Source organism: Mustela lutreola, chromosome 10 (assembly GCF_030435805.1).
Source record: "Mustela lutreola isolate mMusLut2 chromosome 10, mMusLut2.pri, whole genome shotgun sequence".
NCBI lineage: Eukaryota > Metazoa > Chordata > Mammalia > Carnivora > Mustelidae > Mustela > Mustela lutreola.
Genome location: NC_081299.1, coordinates 76,204,384 through 76,222,671, shown reverse-complemented (window position 1 = coordinate 76,222,671; position 18,288 = coordinate 76,204,384). Strand labels below are relative to the sequence as shown.

Sequence of the window (18,288 nt, the reverse complement as noted above, 5' to 3'; positions counted from 1 at the left end):
AGAAAAGCAAGCCCATCTTAATTAGTCTTTAACTGAAGAGGGTTTGGCCAATTTCTTGAATTTTGAATTAGCATGTAGCATTATGTACACAGAAGGAATCCCAGAATAAAAGACAGTAAAACTCTGGTTTTAATTTCATTTCTTTCAAAAACATTTCAATTAAAATTACTTATTTTTTTTTTTTTAAGATTTTATTTTTAAGTCATCTCTACACCCAACATGGGGCTCAAACGTACAACCCCGAGATCAAGAGTTACACACTCCACCAACTGAGCAAGCCAGGTGCCCCCCAATGAAAATTACTTATATTAGGAGGTGGCAAAGTTTGATGCCAAAGAGACCTGATTCATTTTTTTTTTTTAAGATTTTATTTATTTATTTGACAGACAGAGATCACAAGTAGGCAGAGAGGAGAGAGAGAGAGAGGGAAGCAGGCTCCCCGCGGAGCAGAGAGCCCGATGCGGGGCTCGATCCCAGGACCCTGAGATCATGACCCGAGCCGAAGGCAGCGGCCCAACCCAATGAGCCACCCAGGCACCCCAAGAGACCTGATTCAAATCTTGTTTTTTGCTCATGTTCTTTAGCAGTATAAATGTGGGGAACTTAGTGTTTGTTCAAAAACTTATATTAAGGAGATTATTATTAGCATACAGCAAAATCCTAGCATCAAAACAGAAAAATATGGCCACCTAATTTAAAACTTTAAAAATTAATCCCATCTGCACAAGAAGACCTTTGATACCCCTATTAGAAGGAAGACAAATGGCTTGGAAGTGTTACTTAATGAAAAAAACTTAGCATATGAGGGTGCCTGGGTGGCTCAGTGGGTTAAGCCACTGCCTTCGGCTCAGGTCATGATCTCAGGGTCCTAGGATCGAGGCCCGCATCGGGCTCTCTGCTCAGCAGGGAGCCTGCTTCCCTCTCTCTCTCTCTGCCTGCCTCTGTCTACTTGTGATCTCTCTCTGTCAAATAAATAAATAAAATCTTTAAAAAAAAATTTAGCATATGAAATAGTAAAGAGCTTGATTAATTAATCTAATACATATATTTTTCACATAGGTATGAGTTCCCGACCCAATCAAATACGAACGTTCATTTTCTTTCTACTGCGTTCTATGAAAAACCGGCCAGTTTTCTTGGCCAAACTGGGCAGATTGGGTAAACACCTGAGACTGGTGAGGATCAAATCCTCAAATCCTTCAGTGAAATAAATCAAAGCTGAACAAGTTAAAGTTCATAAAGAAGTTATGAGCTATATCATCACTACCAGGAACCCTTCCTCAACATTCAATGTATATTTGAACATATGTACACACGTGTGCAGGAACATACACACATGCCACACCCAATTCAGACATGAAAAACTCCTAAAATTAAAGAAAATAAATGCTTCAGATGTAAAATGAGAGAAAAGGAATGCTTCAGTATTTTCAAACAGAGCTCTGTATGACTGATATTATATGAGTATTAACTGTTACAGATGTTATGTTACTAATTTTTTTTTTAAAGTTAAAAATTCCTTATTTTTTATTCCTGGTACCACTACCACAATTTACTGGGCAATATACCTGATGTAATGAAAAGAAAACGAAGAAGAGAAAGACAAAGCTACAACAGATAAAGACCTCAGGAATGTACATCTAACTATGCAACTATGTTGCATTAATCAATGGCCATACTTTTTGCAAACTGTGGCTATGACAGTCCTGAACAAGAAGGGTTCCCTATTTAAGCTGCAGTAACTTTTCTGACTATGGATCATCGTTCCTTCTGTGGTAGATTTTTACAGTTCCTCTAATGCATTTGGGACAACTGTCTCAAAAGTAACCTGCAGCTTTCCTGACAAATCCTTGCTCTTCCCTCCTGCTAAGAACTGTAGCCCTTTTCTTCTGAAAATTTTTTAGAACCTCCTGCTACCATATCCACTGCTTCCACCACCAGATACATAACCATCACCATAGGGACTGCCCAACCTTCTTCCACCAAAACTGCCCCCCTTCATGGGTCCATAATTTGATTGCTGTTGTCCACTATAATTTCCAAAATCATTATAGTTCCCACCACCACCATTTACCACCTCCAAAATTTCCTCCTTCACTGTAACCATCATATCCTCCACCACCACCTCCGTATCCACCTCCTTGGTTTCCATACCCTGGTCCACCACCACCATAGCCTCCTTTACTCCTGTAACCAGGACCACCACCGTAGTTGCCACCATCACCCCCAAATCCATTATATTCACCATCACCTCTTCCATAACTACCTCTGCTGCCACCACCTCCACCACCATACCCTCCTCTTGCACCAAAGTTTCCACCACGGCCAAAGTTACCACCACCTCCAAAGTTTCCTCTACAACCTGTGAAGTTGACAGACCCACTTCCTCGACCTCTTTGTGATGCAGCAGACTGCATTTCTTGTTTAGAAAGGGCCTTTTTCACTTCACAATTGTGCCCATTAATAGTGTGGTATGTCTAAACAACAATTTTATCAACTGTATCATGATCATCAAAAGTTACAAAAGCAAATCCTGTCTTTTTTCCACTCTGCCTGTCTTCCATAACTTCTATGGTTTCAATCTTGCCATACTTTTCAAAGTAGTCTCTCAAATTATATTCTTCTGTATCTTCTTTAATACCACCAACAAAAATTTTCTTCACTGTTAGATGAAGTGTCCTTCATCTAACGCTTCGCCATGCTTTACAGAATTCTCTTTAGAAACAGCTCTCTTTGGTTCCACTACACGCCCATCAACCTTGTGTGGTCGGGCACACATTGCTGCATCCACCTCTTCAACACAGGAATAAGTCCAAAACCCAAACCCCTGGAACGTTTTGTTTGGGGGTCTCTCATCACCACACAATCTGTAAGTGTACCCCATTCTTCAAAATGTTCTCTTAAACTATCATCTGTAGTTTCAAAGCTCAAACCACCAATAAACAGTTTTCTCAACTGCTCTGGTTCCTTTGGATCAGGGCCCTCCTCTCCCCGGCGGCAGCGGCGGCAATGGCTGGAGTCCGGCTGGGGGCGACCGGGTGGCAGTTTTACCTCCATTTTGAGACTAGACTCGCCATTATGTTATTAATTAATACATACTGTTATGGATATTATAATTATGCAAGATACTTTAGCTAATATAATTCCATATACAAATACAACAACTCAGTGTTACTCATTCTCAAAAAGATTATAAGAAATTTTCTTTTATTTATTTTTTTAAGAAGGGGAGCCAGAGGAGAGGGACAGAATGTTTCAGACTCCACGTCCATTGCAGAGCCCAAAGTGGGCCTCAGTCTCATGATCCTGAGATCATGACCTGAGCCGAAATCAAGAGTTGGATACTGGGGCGCCTGGGTGGCTCAGTGGGTTAAAAGTCTCTGCCTTCGGCTCAGGTCATGATCCCAGGGTCCTGGGATCAAGCCCCACATTGGGCTCTCTGCTCGGCGGGGAGCCTGCTTCCTCCTCTCTCTCTCTGCCTACTTGTGATCTCTGTCTGTCAATTAAATAAATAAAATCTTAAAAAAAAAAAAAAAAAAAAAAGAGTTGGATACTCAACCAACTGAGCCGCCCAGATGCCCTGAAATTTTCTTTTAAAAGTTGTTTTCTGGGGCGCCTGGGTGGCTCAGTGGGTTAAGCCACTGCCTTCGGCTCAGGTCATGATCTCAGGATCCTGGGATCGAGTCCCGAGTTGGGCTCTCTGCTCAGCGGGGAGCCTGCTTCCCTATATCTCTCTCTCTCTGCCTGCTTCTCCGTCTACTTGTGATCTCTCTCTGTCAAATAAATAAATAAAATCTTAAAAAAAAAAAGTTGTTTTCTATTTTAATAAATAGAATTTTATTTCTATTTTCTCAGCCAATAGAGCATGGGACTCTCGATCTTGGGGTTATAAGTTCGAGACCCACGTTGCATGTAAAGATGAAAAATAAAATCTTAAAAAAATAAAAATAAAAAATAATTTTCCTCTAACACTACTTTGGTCTAGATACCTCAAAAATAACTGAGAAAAAATGTTTAGGGACTTGTCCCTTGATTTTACAAACCACTTGGCTATCTAAAAGCTACTAAACACTTGGAAGCTAAAGACCACCTTGCTTAAGCATGTTTGGATAAAAAAAAAAAAAAAAAAAGAATGTTTGGATCAACCAGGAAATCAAAGAAGAACTTAAATAATTCCTGGAAACCAATGAGAATGAAGACACTTTGGTCCAAAACTTATGGGATACAGTAAAGGTGGTCCTAAGGAGAAAATACATAGCCCTCTATGTATTCCAAAAAAAATTTTTTTTAAATTTAAAAAATCCAGAATACACCAGCAATCTTTATACTTTAGAGGACTGGAGAATCAACAACAAATTAAGCCAACCCCACACATAAGAAGGGAAATAATCAAGATTAGAGCAGAGACCAATGAGATAGAAACGAAGAGATATAGTAGAACACATCAATGAAACTAGAAGCTGGTTTTTTGAAAGAATCAATAAGATCGATAAGCCACTGGCCAAACTAATCCAGAAGACAAGAGAGAAGGCCCAAATTAATAACATTATGAATGAAAAGGGAGAGATCACGACTAACACCAAGGAAATAGAAACAATCATCAGAAATTATTATCAACAGTTATATGCCAATAAGTTAAGCAACCTAGATGAAATGGATGTATATCTGGAAACCTACAAACTTCCAAAACTGAATCAAGAAGAAATTAACAACCTGAATAGACCAGTATCTAGTAATGAGATTGAAGCATTGATCATAAACCTCCCAAAAAACAAGAGCCCAGGACCTGACAGATTCGCTGGAGAAGTCTACCAAACATTCAAAGAAGAAATAATATCTATTCTCCTGAAGCTGCTTCAAAAATAGAAACAGAAGGAAAACTTCCAGACTCTTTTTATGAAGCGAGCATTACCCTGATCCCCAAACCAGGCAAATATCCCACCAAAAAGGAGAATTTCAGACCAATATCCCTGATGAATACGGATGCCAAGATTCTCAACAAGATCCTAGCTAACAGGATCCAATAGTACATTAAAAACATTATCCACCATGACCAGGTGGGATTTAGCCATGGGATGAAAGGGTGGTTCAACATTCACAAATCAATCAATGTGATAGAACAAATCAGTAGGAGAAGAGAGAAGAACCACATGGTCCTCTCAATTGATGCAGAAAAAGCATTTGACAAGATATAGCACTCATTCCTGATTAAAATGATTCAAAGTACACGGATAGAGGGAACATTCCTCAAATTCATAAAATCCATTTCTTAAAAACCCAGAGTGAATATCATCCTCAAAGAGGAAAAGCAGACAGCCTTCTCTTTGAGATCAGGAACATGACAAGGACGCCCACTCGCACCACTCTTGTTCAACACAGGACTTCGAGCTAGGACTTCGAGTCCTAGCTACAGCGATCAGACAACAAAAAGAAATAGAAGGTATTCAAATTGGCAAAGAAGAAGTCAAACTCTCTCTCTTCGCAGATGACATAACACTTTCTATGGAAAACCCAAAAGACTCCATCCCCAAACTACTAGAACTCATTCAGCAATTCAGTAATCTGGCAGGGTACAAAATCAATGTACAGAAATCAGTTGCTTTCTTATACACTAACAATGAAAATACAGATAGGGAAATTAGAGAATCGATTCCATTTACTATAGCACGAAGAACCATAAGATACCTGGGAATAAATCTAACCAAAGAGGTAAAGGATCTATACTCAAGGAACTACAGAACACTAATGAAAGAAACTGAAGAAGACACAAAAAGATGGAAGACCATTCCATGCTCATGGATTGGAAAAATAAACATTGTTACAATGTCTATACTGCTCAGGGCAATCTATACTTTCAATGACATCCTGATCAAAATTCCACCAGTATTTTTCAAAGAGCTGGAAAAAACAATCCTAAAATTTGTATGGAATCAGAAGAGACCCCGAATTGCTAAGGAAATATTGAAAAGGAAAAATAAAACTGGGGGCATCATGCTGCCTGATTTCAAGCTTTACTACAAAGCTGTGATCACCAAGACAGCATGGTACTGGCACAAAAACAGACACATAGACCAGTGGAACAGATTAGAAAGCCCAGATATGGACCCTCAACTTTATGGTCAAATAATCTTCGACAAAGCAGGAAAAAATATACAGTGGAAAAAAGTCTCTTCAAAAAGTAATGTTGGGAAAATTGGATGGCTATGTGTAGAAGAATGAAATTTGACCATTCTCTATACCATACACAAAGATAAACTCGAAATGGATAAAAGACCTAAATGTGAGGCAGAAATCTATCAAAATCTTAGAGAACATAGGCAGTAACCTCCTCGACATCGGCCACAGCAACTTCTTTCAAGACAGGTCTCCAAAGGCAAAGGAAACAAAAGCAAAAATGAACTTTTGGGATTTCATCAAGATCAAAAGCTTCTGCATAGCAAAGGAAACAGTCAACAAAACAAAGAGGAAACCCAGGAATGGGAGAAGATATTTGCAAATGACACTACAGACAAAGGGCTGATATCCAGGATCTATAAAGAACTCCTCAAACTCAACACACACAAAACAGATAATCACATCAAAAAATGGGCAGAAGATATGAACAGACACTTCTCCAAAGAAGACATGCAAATGGCTAATGGACACGTGAAAAAATGTTCATCACCAGCCATCAGTGAGATTCAAATCAAAACCACATTGAGATACCACCTTACAGCAGTCAGAATGGCCAAAATTAACAGGACAGGAAACAACAGTGTTGGAGAGGATGTAGAGAAAGGGGAACCCTTTTACACTATGGAGGGAATGCAAGTTGGTGCAGCCACTTTGGAAAAGAGTGTGGAGATTCCTTAAGAAATTAAGAATAGAGCTTCCTCATGACCCTTCAATTGCAGTACTGGGTATTTACCCCAAAGGCACTGATGTAGCGAAAAGAAGGGCTATCTGTACTCCAAAGTTCATAGCAGCAACAGCCACAGTCAGCAAACTGTGGGAAGAACCAAGATGCCCTTCAACGGACGAATGGATAAGGAAGATATGGTCCATATCTACAATGAAGTATTATACCTCCATCAGAAAGGATGAATACCCAACTTTTGTATCAACATGGATGGGACTGGAGGAGATTATGCTGAGTGAAATCAGTCAAGCGAGAGAGTCAATTATCATATGGTTTCACTTATTGTGGAGCATAAGGAATAACACGGAGGACATTGGGAGATGGAGAGAAGTGAGCTGGGAGGAGTTGGGGGAAATTGGAGGGGGAGACAAACCGTGGAGTGGGGGGGTTGGGTGAGCCTGGTGGTGGGTATTAAGGACACGTATTGCATGGAGCACTGGGTGTGGTGCATAAACAATGAAATCTGGAACACCGAAAAGAAAAAAAAAAAAGGACCTTAAGAAAAATAAAGAACTAAAACCTACTAAAATCAGATTTCACAAAATCCACCCATTTTGCTACCTCCAAAAGCTTTTTTTTTTTTAAAGTGGGGGAGGGGCAGAGCGATCTCCTGACCCTGAGGTTACAGCCAAAATGAAGATCCAGACTTTTAACTAACTGGGCTACCCAGGTACCCTTCCAAAAGCTTTTTATGAATCCACTTAACACCTGAAAGAAAAGGACTTGAGAAAATCCAGAATTTGTGAGCTACAAAAACCAAGTATATTTTAGTACCTACTTGGACTTTCTCTTTAGAACAGTGCTATTCACAGAGAAAATCCACTTCAAAGTTAAGGAATAGAATTCTCAATACATTTTAGAAAATCTAAGACAAAATATCTCAGGAATTAACAAAAATATTTTAATATACCATTGTGTATTTCCTTGCCTTTTCTACTAGCTTTTAATTCTAAAAGTCAAGGCCCATGTTTGAAAGCTAGAAAATGAGATCTCATTCACGGAACAAAAGAACGTCTAAATCAATGGCTTCCACATTTCATTTCGTGCAAACATTAGAGTTTTCTTTCACAAATTATCACTAGCATTGCCTTGACCAGGAACTCAGGCCAAGAGAACTGCACAAATCCTTCAGTACCTACAGGCATCGCGTAGGCACCTTCTACTAGAAACTGCATTTCATTCACCAAACATTTACAGAGTGCTAGGTACAGGAGCTGGGGAAAAAAAGGGAAATAATAAGAAGAAAAATTAGTAGCTGTCCCCACTGAAAAAGAAGCCTAGAGGAAACACAAACAGAGAAAGAGGTATGGAGATGGTCTGATCAGCCCTGCAAAAGGGGCCCTAATAAAGGCTCCAGAGAAAGCCATCCCAGGCTCCGAGAGAAATGTCTGCTCAAAGTCTTCTAATCCTAACTTCATCCAGTTTACGAGGCAGCCAGTGGGATTGTTAAGGGTAGTTATATTTGCATTTCTAAATTCTTCCCACCTGTAAGAAAAGACATCTTAGGCCCCAACTGACCATTTTCTTTTCAAGTTTACTCACCTTTAATATTGCTACTCCCGAGTATGACTGCACACACCTGAGACTGGGCAAAGGAAAGTGAGCCGGAATGGAGATATCTGACCCCCGGGTCAGGACCTTTCCATGATCCCGGGAAGTCTTGCCACATTCTGTTCCAGTTGTCTTTGGGACAGAAAGGCCCTCTCGTCACAAACCCATGGGATCTGCTCTGGATACAGACAGCTGGGAACCTACCAGTCCTTGTTCCTGATTTAGTCCAGGTTGCTAGAAAGCACCTGAGTGCCTTGCCTGGTGTTCATCTTACTAACCCTGAGAAAACTTCTCAAAGTTAGTAAAAGATACTCAGCTCTGGCTATCCCATACCCTGGACATGTAATTCATGAGGCTACTTGGTGGTTCATTAAAACAGCCCAGCCATTAGGACTAGAAATGAGCACAGTCGCAGACCACGGCTGCTCATGGCCCTTGTTCCACTGGGAGTTCCATCAATCTGTCGGGCTCCTCTCCCTCCACCTAGGTTTGAATTTCCACCCTAAAGGAGGTGAGTTTCTTTTATCTGCATGTACCCAGAGCATGACACAGGAAAAAAAGAAAAACAAAAACAAAAATGTAATAAAGGTCTGAACCAGACCAGAACAAATCCTGGTGACCTGTAACAGCATTCTAGGAGCGGGCGTAGAAGGCACTGAACCTGCGAGCCAAACGCTGTCGCTGTTCATTACAGCGATAGCTGAGGTCACTGTTAATTGTGCCAGAGTTTAAAAGGATCAGCTCTGACACGAATTCTTCACTGTCCAGATGGACAGTACCATACAACTCTTTTTAACAGGTTATTCTGAAGGTGACTCACAGGGACAGACCATCTGCAGGCAATTTGGCTTAGAAGTCGGTATTCTACGGGAAAACAAAAAGACAAAGGTACGTGTGGGCACACCCTCACCAGGAGATAAGACCAAGGTCTGATTCTTGATTCCAGGCAGGTGATAAGGCAGTGTGAACTCCTGAACTGAGGCAAAAGAGCCTCATTTTAGCATATAGCCAAGCAATATAAAAAGACAAGCAAGAAGGAGCTCCAGAGAGGCAGACTCCAGGAGACAAGGAATCTGCCGGAACCTCAGACATTCGTTTTCCTTGTCCTCATGGCGTTTTCTGCCCTTTCGCACACGTACTGGATGCCGAGGTTCTAACTGCCTCTAACTGCGTGTGCACAGTTTGCTGGAGTCCATAAACACTTAAATCAGAATACCGTACCAAAGTGCTGAGTCAGTACTCAGAGCCCTGGGAAGTGCTCGGTGAAAGCTGCTGTCGTTATTCACTGTGTTGTATAAGGCATTTTATATAAAGAGCTCTATAAAAATTCTTTACTACCAGATACGAAGACGAGAGTTTGCCTCTCACAACGTACTGATATAAGAGCAATGGAATCTGGGTATTCTTCACTTAGCTGTAGCTTCCAAGAAAGCCAGCTACATTTTAAAAAGGCATTATAAGCATTAACCCTTAACCTGAATATTTGTTTACTTATTCACTCCCTCAACCCTCCATCCATGAAACATATCTGTGTACTCAAGTGTTAACATGATGCAAATTCCTGGAGAAACTCTGGTGGGCAAAGACATGTTTCCTTTCTCATGGAGTGCACACACATCTTCCAGAATTCTTTATACCATTTCCCCCCCGAAACCCTTTTAAAAAGCAGATTATACATAATAATCTTTTTATTAGATTATAATATATAATCTTTATAAATTACATATATATATATCTTTATATATTATTATATATAATAATCTGCTTTTTAAAAGGGTTTTGGGGGAAAAAGAGGAAAAAAAGGAAAAGAAACATAAGTCCTCACATATTAGGGCATGAAATCTATAAGCTTAAGATAATTTGAAAAACATGACTTTAGTATTATCAACACATAGATGATGGGTAACTTTCTTTATTACAGCACTTCTGGAGTGAAGCACAATTTTAAAACACAAACAGGGTGCCTAGGTGGCTCAGTGGGTTAAGCCTCTGCCTTCAGCTCAGATCAGGGTCTCAGTGTCCTGGGGTTGAGCCCCCACATCGGGCTCTCTGCTCAGTAGGGAGCCTCCCCCCACCCACCTCTCTGCCTGCCTCTCTGCCTACTTGTGATCTCTGTCAAATAAATTAATTAAATCTTAAAAAAAAAAAACCCAAACAGTTCCGCTTTCATCCATACTTAGAGAATGCATACATATGATGCATTGCACAGTACAATATCATATGCAATATAATCAAAAGAAAGCTGGCAGATAACACTGTAAGAATCCTACACACAGTCAAAGTCTGTGATTTTTCATGCTAATAAAACCTGGTTTCTGGAATAAACTAACATGGAAACTAGTGAAAAACCAAACCTTAGATCTTTCAGGGGAGACAGGGAAAGGCAGTATAGTTTTGTTCTTTCCTACATTTTCTTTAGGTATTAAAATGAGTTTATATTTTATAGGTACAAAATAGCCAAGCAGTAGGGCAGCAGTGAAGATGGGGCAAAGATATAAGGGGTAACAGTATGAGAATACAATGAAATTCTTTAAAGCTATACAAAAATAACATAAAAATGGCATAATTTATGCACAAGTAATCTAGAGTCTCCTTTTACTGAGCTAATAATTTAAAACAGAACTTTAATTCTGACATGTTGGTAGCATAATGGATAAGAAAGTGCCTTAAGAAGTTGGCCTGCCTGAGTTTCCATCGCATGTCCACCTCTTAACACTTTATCTGTAAAATGGACACACAATGAATATCTCACATCACTAGCTATGTGAACTTGGGCCTTCATTGTCCTCATCCGTGGAGCGGGGATAAAACACCACTGTGACAGGATACACAAGACATCCAGTGTAACGCTGAACACACAGCAGGAATGCTCAGCACATGTTCCTATACCAATCTCTCTCCAAAACTGGCTCGAGATGTCCAGAAAAAATTAAGGAAGGTGGGAGCCGCTAAAGAAGAAGGTGGTAATGGAGAGAAAGAAGAATCGTCAAGGATTTGGGTGGGGAGGGGAACAGTGAAGAAAAAAGAGAACAGGATAAAACCCAAAACAACAAGATAAGGAGGAGGGAACTTCAAGGTAATAAAGGTATAAATCAAATACCATGAAGATGAAAAACAATCAAAACTCTTAAAAGTCATTAATGACAGTTGACAAAATAATCTCTATTAAAGTGGAATTCATGATTGATAAGCTGCTTCTTGGAACATTACATGAAGATCCTTGAATTTAGGGGCGCCTGGGTGGCTCAGTGGGTTGAGCCTCTGCCTTCAGCTCAGGTCATGATCTCAGGGTCCTGGGATCGAGTCCCACATTGGGCTCTCTGCTCGGCAGGGAGCCTGCTTCCTCCTCTCTCTCTCTCTCTGCTTGCCTCTCTACCTACTTGTGATCTCTGTCAAATAAATAAGATCTTTAAAAAAAAAAAAATACAAAAACAAACAAACAAAAAAAACCGAGGTCATCATGTTTAGCTGCCAAGGGCAGGTGTTGTGAGAACTACTGAGCTGCTCAGATGAGAGGCTTCCTCAAGTGGACCGTGTTAGGAGCCTGGTTCTTCTCTAAAAAAAGAAAAAAAAAAAGATCCTTGAATTTAAAAAACGGGGTATTTACTTTCTGACAAAGCATGATTATCGATTCAACCCTGAAAAAATGATTCAAGATACCATTTTTGAAAAAAAAAAAGTGTTACATACACAAGTGCCAACGTATTTATTTAAGCATCTGCTATTTTAACTGTAGAGATCATTAACAGTGTTCCTCAACCCATGTCACGGTCCACAGAGAAAAGGGCATTTTTACAAGCCCTTGGGCAAACTGAAGAGATGTGAACACAATCAGGCCCTGATTTCAGCCATCTGGTACCCATCCCTGGCACAGACTGGGAATTCCACACTGAAGTTTAAGATATTGGATGTAAATGAAGATCTAAAATATTCTAAGTGATAGAATTTATCCATCTGAGATGTGATCATTTTTGGAGTGATTAAATGTTATTTTCCTTTCTTCCTCGTGAGCCAAAACCCCAGTAAAAACAGATCATTATAACCAAGAAACACTTTGCTCATTTGTGTCATTTTACATGCAACACATCAGAACTCTAATAATGACGATGTGTACTGTTTTGCCGGATCAGTATCATTAGGTCGATGCTGCTAATGCTAAGACAGAGGGTGGCTGTTTAATCACCCACCGATTCATTGTCAAGCAATGCATTCCGTGTGAAGGCAGGAAGGATCTGTAGTTGAAGATAACTTATCTGGCCCATCCTAGACTTCAGGAAACATTTACTGTCCAAGAAGGCATCAGGCTCACCTCTTGACACATTATCAGCAAATATTTGGCTTAGGTAGCTCAGTAGGGGCTGAGAATAATACATAATAGGAGCAAGATACATACAGCCCAGCCCTTGCCCACCCACAGCTTCAAGTTCTGCCCATACTCACTTTACGTACTCTGGAAAAGATGACGTATGAACCACTACCACTATTCTGCCCAGAATTACTTACAGTAAACAGTCCGAACCCATCCTAATCTAAAATGACAACAAAATAAGTATATGACTGTTAGGAAATCTGTGAGAGCGGAGACCAATAAAAGTGAAAACACAGTTCACCTTCTGAACTGGAAAACCTTGGAGAGTGACAAGTGCTAAACAAAAGGGGAAGCCAGGATGGGGTAGAACTGGGACTCTCCGTGAAAACCAGGACTTATTGTCACCCTTAGAGCCCACACGAGCTAGAAGTATTTGAGGCCATCATGCAAGGCTGATGTGTAAACACAAGTCTTGATTTTTTTTTTAAAGACAAATAATCTGCAGACACATCCTATCCTATCCTATCTTTCCTCCCTCTCTCCTTCCCTCCCTGCGGTCCTTCTTTTTTATTCCTTTCTTTTTTTCCTTTTTTCTTTTTCAAGATTTTATTTGTCAGAGAGAGAGAGAGAGCGAGCACAAGCAGGGGGAGCAGCACGCAGAAGGAGAAGCAGGCTCCCCGCTGAGCAAGAAGCCCGATGCGGGACTCAATCCCAGGACGCTGCGGTCATGACCTAAGCCGAAGGCAGATGCTTCACCCACTGAGCCACCCAGGTGCCACTTCCCAGTTTCACTTTTAATCAGCATACTTTTTTCTTCCTGTGATAAAGGCAAGTAAGTATCCTCCAGATACCATTCTCCCTTTCTCGTTTTTGGTAACAGACATCTGCTACCATCACCACTCAGTTGAGCTGGGTAGAGACTGTTGGCCCAGCTAGAGGTAATATTTCCTAGCCGTATTTGCAACCAGGTATGGCCCTGTAACTTAGCTGGGCAAATAGGATGTGAGAGGCGATTGCTCACTTCCTGGTAAGCTCCGTAAAGACAAATCTACCTACTCTGGCCTTCCTTTTTCCTTTTTCCTGCTGGCTAGAAAATGGGGAAGAAGGCACAACCTCAGAAGCCACGTGCAAGGCACAACAAAGCAATCCTGCAGCCACAGGCTGCTCGCATCAGGATTGCTGTGTGAGAAGGAAACGCTTTATAAGGCATTCTATTAACAGCAGTTCAGCTGGTTCCAAAATTAATAAAATTCGGAACTACTCAACAACGCCTCTTAAATACAAGGATCCAGAAACAGAAAGATTTGGATAGACTTATTTGTGAGTACTTCTTTGTGGTCTCCGGGAGCACAAAAGAGGGGAGGCTTTTCCAAGAGGAGGGCTCAGGGGAAAGCACGACACCATCAGATCCAAGTTAGAAAAAGGGCAATAAGGAACCCTTGAAAGGTTGGAACGGGGAAGCGGGCGATGAGATCAGCACTCTGACTTAGAAAGAATCCTACCCAGAGTATGGAAGTGGGACTGGAGGTAGGAAAGGCTGGAGGAGGGGAAGCGAGTGTCAAATTTGCACTGGACAAGGTGACTTCCGGGTAAATTCAGTATTTCAGCTTGAATAGCTAGGACCTGTGTGTAATACATTCAAGTAGAGATTACTAGGAATCACTTGACCTAAATCTCAGGGGAGGGATCCAAAATGGAATTATTCACTCGTGACTAATCAGCATATGGAAGATGAGAGTACCCACGGGGAGTACCTATGGAGAAAAAGGTCAAGGACTTCTGGGGCTCTCTACCATTTAGGGAACAAGGGGGAGAAAAGGATTCAGTGAGGGTGTGTGGGTCTATGTGAGTGGTAGTCAGAGAGAGGTAGAAAACTGTTCTGGAAGCCAAAGGGAGCAAGTCAAGGAGGTTAAGGTAAAGACTGACTGCTGGGTCAGGCAGTTCAGGGCCTAAGCACTGTCCACAAATCAGTATGACTCACGGAGGGTGAGGAGTAAGTGGGAAAGGGAATGTCTGCTTCTTGAACGTCAGCTGGGGAGAAAAACAAAAGGCTGGGACAACAGCAAGAAGGGTAAACAGGTTAGATGGAAGGGTTTACTTTTTAGGATAGGAAAACGTAGGCAGAGAGTTAGAAGTTAAAAAGAACAGGGTGACGAATGTTTATAGCAGCAATGTCCACAACAGCCAAACTATGGAAAGAACCTAGATGCCCATCAACAGATGAATGGATAAAGAAGATGTGGTATATGTACGTACACACACACACACACACTGGAATACTATGCAGCCATCAAAAGAAATGAAATCTTGCCTTTTGCAATGACGTAGATAAAACTAGAGGGTATTATGCTGAGCGAAATAAGTCGATCAGAGAAAGACAATTATCATATGATCTCCCTGATATGAAGAATTTGAGAGGCAACGTGGGGGGTTTGGGGGTAGAGAAGGAAAAAATGAAACAAGATGGGATCGGGAGGGAGACTCTTAATCCCACAAAACAAACTGAGGGTTGTGGGGGGATGGAGAGGTATGGAGAGGGTGGCTGGGTTATGGACACTGGGGAGGGTATGTGCTATGGTGAGTGCTGTGAAGTGTGTAAACCTGACGATTCACATACCTGTATCCCTGGGACTAATAATACATTATATGTTAATAAAATATGAATTAAAAGAAATAACCGTGTGAGAAAGTACAGAGATTTTTTTTATATGGTTGTCTTATTAGGAACATCAAGTTAAAACAAATACAGTAAACACATTTCTACAAGGAGCTCTAGCTCAAGTATGTAGCATGCTGTTATGACTAAATAAAGATATCAAGATTAAAGAATTCATAATTCCACAGAAATTCTTAAACAAACAGAGTTTGAACCTATATTGTTTGCTTTTCTCTCCCGTAAGTCAGTAAACATTAACCTTGCTATCCACCATGTATTACTTATCAAGATGGAAAACTTTAAGGATTCCTTTCTGGGGAAAGTCAAAAGAGGAAAAACAACAACAACAAAAGAATTCCACGACTCCTATAACTTTGGAAAGAAAACACAGCACCCGGACATAAGAGCAAGTAGCTCTGTGTACATTCAAGTCATCTAAACAGTATCAGGCACCCTCGCGCACTGAAACTCCCTGCTAAGGTCAGGCTTAGATTGAAAGAACTCAAGTCAGACTACACTGAAAAGTGGAAGGTGGTTAAAGAAATATTTATTATTCCTAAGGAGAGTGTTAGTGACCTAAATCAGATTGATTTACTTCTCATTTCCTTGTCCGCAGTATGGAGGGAAGGGAGGGTGAGAAGGAGGTGGGGGGTGCTTCTGGAGTCTGGGAGTGATCAGCTTGGCCATGAGGCACTGTCACAGAACACAGAGACCACGGCACACGTACGGGAGACAGGAGGAAAACCCTGATACAGAATCAACACACACTTGAGCTCATGAAATTGTCACACTTCCCACCGCGGCCCCCCTTGCCCTCCAAGCAGTGACATTCCTGTTCTAGTTTTTTGGAGAAAAAACTGAGGTTTAGAAAGTTTGCAATGACCAAGATCATGCAGCTAAAATTCAAACCCAGATCTCACTGACCCCACCCAAGTCCAGACCTGTACCCCTTGAGCTTGTTTTAGAAATTAGCTCTAAGTCAATTAAAATCTCCCCCAAGGGGCACTCGGGCGGCTCAGTCCGTTAAGCGGCTGCCTCTAGCTCAGGTCATGATCACAGGGTCCTGGGATGGTGCCCCACATCGGGCTCCCCGCTCAGTGGGGAGCCTGTTTCTCCCTCTGCTTGTGCTCTCTCTTTCTCTCTCAAATAAATTAATAAAATCTAAAAAGAAAAATTTCCTCCCAAATTTATGAATTATTGGAAGGAATGCTTGAGTAAAGGAGACACAACCCCAGTAGTCAAAGGCTGCCTCAGGACACACGGAGCAAAGTCTGAAAAGTGAAATGACAATTTACTACCCAACTGCCATTTAATAACAGGATTACCTCATGTCTTTATCATCATCTCAGCTTTTAAAACCATTTGCATGGATTCTGACTAATCTGATCCTTACTAATTGCTAGGAGGCAAGGAAATAGTGTTAGCTTCATTTTTTAGCCAAGAAACGGCTGCAATAAGGCAGTGGTCATCTGAGACTGGAAGTGGAGATCTCTGGAACTGTCCAGCGGCCAGTGGCATACATACTAGAACAGGCTCCCACACAGGTGACGGTCTCACAATTTTACACATCTTCAGAAGAAGTGGTTAACAACGTCAGACCAAATGGTCTCTGTAAACCCTTCTTGAAATGCAGCTTATGAAGCTTTCCTTTTTATTCTGAATTCATTTACTATAAACTGTAACTCTACTTCTTTAAGAGTAAAGAACTCACTTGGGCCAGCCAGTTCTTGGTGCAAAATCCGTAATGATGACCCAGTGTGAACAGAGTACTGCTACAGCTGTGACTGTAGGAATACTACAGGAAGGGTAAGTGACTTCAATCAGAGCTAACATTCTTACTCGGTAGGGGGGACTGCCTGCATTTACTATATTCTTATAATTCTACTTTGCTAAATAAAAATTTCCTTTAGTGCTTCTGGAAAAATGCACTGTTGGCGCCCCTATGACATCCTCAGTCACTTATATTGGGCAATGAAAAAAACTGGTATTATAGAAAATATTTCTACCCATTACTTTTAACTCAATGAGAACACAATCAAACCCAGCAAGTGACATCCTAATAATCTACACCTAGTGGCTACTTTCCATAAACTACGGCGCATGAGCAAGAAGTATGTTTCTTAGATAACTTGGGTCTTTATTCACTAATAACACAACCACTAGAAGAAAAACCACACCCGACTGCACAGGCATATCTGAGACATGGTAATATCACCCATACAAATTACAGGCCTCCTCTGAATTGAACACCACCCTCAATCTCACCGAGGGCTTCCTGCTCAGTAAAATCTGCCTTAATTGGTTTTCTTTCTGTTGTTGCTGTTGAAAAACAGAGTGAGCCAGCCCAGGCAGCATCATGGGAATTTCTCTCACACACACACACACACACACACACACACACAAATACACCCACACCCACACCCTTTAAAGACCAAGTGAATACATCTAGTTTTTACGGAAATACTAGTAACAAGGAACAGGTTGAGGGTATTTTCCACTGGTTTAAAAATAAAGCATTCTACCCTTAAAAAAAAATAAATAAATCTTAGAATTATAGAAACAGGAAGCAGCAGCTGGATTTATCATCCTTCATTTCCTCTGAGAGTCAGAGTAAGGAACTCCCCATCGAGACAAAAGCCACAGAGGGGCAGGCTCCGCCTGCTCCCCCGCACGACCACATGTAGGGGCTGCCTGTCAGAACTCTGGTTGGCCACTTCAAACTCCCAACTGCTCACTGTATCTTCGAAAGCTTTCCATGGCTAGGCCCTACGTTTCGACAAAATGAAAAATATGACCAGAATGGAAATACACATACGTAATGTCCCCGTGCTAGAAGAGCCCAGCTCCCCCTCTCCCTCAGGTCTCTCTACAGGG

The 18,288-nt window shown here is 41.2% G+C and overlaps 1 protein-coding gene and 1 pseudogene across 9 annotated transcripts in view; both read right to left on the bottom strand.

Annotated features, from left to right (window-relative positions):
• Positions 1-18,288, bottom strand: part of LRRC8D (leucine rich repeat containing 8 VRAC subunit D) — a 118,803-nt gene that overhangs the window by 11,016 nt on the left and 89,499 nt on the right. The gene's annotated exons all lie outside the window — the stretch shown is intronic.
• Positions 554-3,119, bottom strand: LOC131809877 (heterogeneous nuclear ribonucleoprotein A3-like; annotated as a pseudogene).